General features: G+C 41.4%; 1 protein-coding gene across 1 annotated transcript in view; it reads right to left on the bottom strand.

Moving 5' to 3' along the window:
• Positions 1–3,408, bottom strand: part of ralgps2 (Ral GEF with PH domain and SH3 binding motif 2) — a 105,105-nt gene that overhangs the window by 44,203 nt on the left and 57,494 nt on the right. The gene's annotated exons all lie outside the window — the stretch shown is intronic.

Here is a 3,408-nt window from a genome sequence, read left to right as displayed (position 1 = left end):
TGGTCTCTCGCTCTTCACTCAGCTTCATAACAGATAGAGTCTGGTATCAGTACTCAATACCTTTAAGGTAACAACACACAGTGTCACACAGACACCGAAACAGCTCAAGTCTGTTGTTAAACGTGAATGACCACTAGGTAACTTTAGCCCTGTGATGCAAACAGTTCGCCCTGTCACTGTGTGTGTGCAGCTATGCGGACTCTTGCTTAATGTCCACAGCGCTGAGCTCACACTTTAGCAGCAGAACCTACAACCAATAAAATCTGTGGTGTGGTGAAAATGACCACCAAAATGACTGAAACTATGGCTATCCTACACACCACTCAGTTTATATTATTGGTATCAAATTAACTACTCCACAGGTACTGGTGACACTTTAAGTCTACCAGTGATGGTACCAGTATGATCATTTTTTAAACAATACCCAGCCCCAGTACCAATGAATATCAAAATGAGTGTTTCAAAATTAATTCCAGTGTGAAAGTAAAACTTGAAGTATTAAAATACATAAAATATGAGCTTAGCCTTTGTCGGTACAAAAAATAATACAGTCATCTGAAATGAAACACTTCAAAGCTCTTTGGTCTGATTTAACTGCAGTACACGCTGCTGACGCACTGATGGAGGTCAAAGGGATTTAATAATTAAAGAAAATGGGCAGAATAAAAATTAACTGCGGCCACCAGTGAGGAGATTCAAAATGACATTATTTTGTGTTCTAAAAGGAGAGGCTAAGGAGAGGTTTGAAAGCATTATGTAAGACATCATAAAAATTAGGCATAAGCATATCAAGTTCAGCACAGAAACAGATAACATAGAGGATATTAGATGATGCAACTATAGAAAAATTTAGACTAAAATGAAAGGACTGGAGAGACAGTGAGGGTGATGAAGAGCAATAGAAAAACAGACGGCAAAGTGAAGGAGGGGAACATTCCTTCCACATAAAGCTTGTCTTTCCTAAAATACAAACGTATATCTTGAAATTATGGCTCCCCTCTGGACCTAACTCTCTGAGGAGCTGTAAGTCATAACAGATAGAAACCGTCTGACGCAAACACCGCAGGAGGAGAAGCTCGCAGACACATAGTCAACACATTGTAGCTCAGATATTCAAACACACATCGAGCCAACAAACCTGGCAGGTAGGCTTCCTGTCAGACTTTTAAAATACTTTATATACCTGCAGTCCAAAACAACAGGCCAGACCAGGCATGGTCTGGATTTAATACCACCTGGACTGTAGGTCAGGAACCTTTGGGGAAATAAACCCCTCAGGTGGCCGACTTTTATAATCTTACACATATGACACCAAACAATACCCCTAGTGTTTTCCACTGCATAGATTATTCCACAGTGTTGCTTGCACGACTTCAGACTTACTTTTGCAGCACTGGTGCTACCATCTCTCTCAGCTGGTTGCACCAGCACATGATTTGATCACAACCTTTTTTTGGTACAGCATGATCAAGGACCCTGCGTGCTAATGATTTGGATACCCTTGTTTTGCATTGATGTAAAGATCTGTGAGTCAAGACTTAAAATATATTTATCTAAATATTAAGTTTCTCTGCTACGACCAATTGTTGACATATTAGGTCGTCTTTTATTATATTTGGTAAAGAAAAACATAACAATTGTAAAAGCGGTCCTTTACACTACTGGCTCAGATGGTCCCTCTCTGCCTGCATTTTCATCATCAGTGGCGTCTGAATCAGTCTCTCATTGTCTCTCCTTCCCCACCAGTCTCTTCCTCTCTCTCCTTATTTTGCCTTTGAAATAATCAACGATAGATCGCTTCATTTTTTAAACACTGTAACAGCTAAATGGATTGTTTTGTAAAGTTGTACTCAACTATTTACAAGCGCATCATGTGCTGTGCATAGAGCACCAAGTGCCAGCAGGAGTCCCAGTAAAAACTATCAGCAGCATAAGTGCATCGATGAGAAATTTTGACTTGCACGCTCACAAAAAACAGCTGCATATGTTGCTGCTTTGGTTTCAGTCTGGGATTCTACAGCTACTCCAACAACTACAGCATGCTGAAGCAGAAGGGACTCATGAGCCTGTGTGCTGCTTTCTGGTTCTCTGTAGAGTTTTTCTCCACTGATGAACAGCAAAGAGCTACTGCAGGATCCAAGTAAAAAGTATAATGAAAATGCACAAATGCACATGGTGATCTGTTGCTCAAGAACTTGTCTAGCTCACAGGATTTAGGCTGTGGGTATATTGACAATCTCAGATGGTGACACACTTATTCCGCGTAATCGTTTTCAAAATCGCTATAAGAAACTAATCCCATACAGCTGGACCTATCTCCACACCTCATTTTAGGACTGTGAACACAAAAAAAAACAACATCAATGTTCACGTTAGGAACCTACCTAAATACCTTTTAATGTTTAATGTGGCATTTTCTTTGGTCATTTTAATACCAGCACTTCGTCTTCAACAAAACAAGCTCCCTCTGACTCTATCTTGCAGGCATACTGTGGCTGCATCTTGGGCTTAGCATGGCCCAAAACAGTTATAATTGGTTTAAACACAACTACAATTGACCCAGAGAGTTGTTTTTGCCTTTGTGTAAAATTATAATGAGCTCAGCCAGACCTTTTGTCCAGCCCTGGCACAGCACGAGACAGGTTTGGCTCTGCAAGACAAGCAAGAGAAGTATGATGGTAAACCCTGTTTACACAGGACACTTTTCAGCTGCAATTTTCACTCATCCATCAAACACAAAAGACCCAGTGCAACTGTGCTGACTGCAATACAAAGCTCCTTTTAGCTTTAAATCAATGTTTTTCCCCCATGATACATGATTATGTGCCAGACTTTGAGCACTGTCAAAACACCTGAGTCCACAGCTGTACGTCACTAGACCACTTCAGTGCAAACATATCAAGGACTGTACCTACTGCTGTTGTGCTGTTTTGGCTACGTGGCCACTGTAGACGCGGCTAAAGCGAAACAAGTTGGGGGAACATTTTAAAGTGCATGCGTTCTGTCACAGTGGAGCCATACATTTCTTTGGACTCTTTGTCCTTGCATGATTGGCCAGAGAACAGGAACAAGCTCATCTGAGCATTTAACAGGCGGGCCCTGTGGTGAGCGCAGACAGGAGGGGGCTGTGTCTGCCAAGCCTAATAGCAGGTCAGAGTTCATACAGTCGCACACACACAGAATTTAACACAAATGTAGCACTGTGGAAAAACCAAAGCTCTGTGACGACACAGCAGACACATGTCTCTTTCTCCAGCTTCGTTATCACCAGAGATAAGCATCCAAAGATGCAAATGGCGTAAAGACAGAAACATGATAGGAAGTCACAAAGTGGCACAAGAACATAAACACACTTTGTAGAAGTTAACCCTCCTGTGGTGTATTTAGCACTTAGAAAAACACACATGG

The sequence above is a fragment of the Plectropomus leopardus genome, chromosome 3, assembly GCF_008729295.1.
Source record: "Plectropomus leopardus isolate mb chromosome 3, YSFRI_Pleo_2.0, whole genome shotgun sequence".
Taxonomy (NCBI): domain Eukaryota; kingdom Metazoa; phylum Chordata; class Actinopteri; order Perciformes; family Serranidae; genus Plectropomus; species Plectropomus leopardus.
The sequence above is the reverse complement of the archived record's forward strand: the minus strand, read 5'-3'. Positions and strand labels throughout refer to the sequence as shown.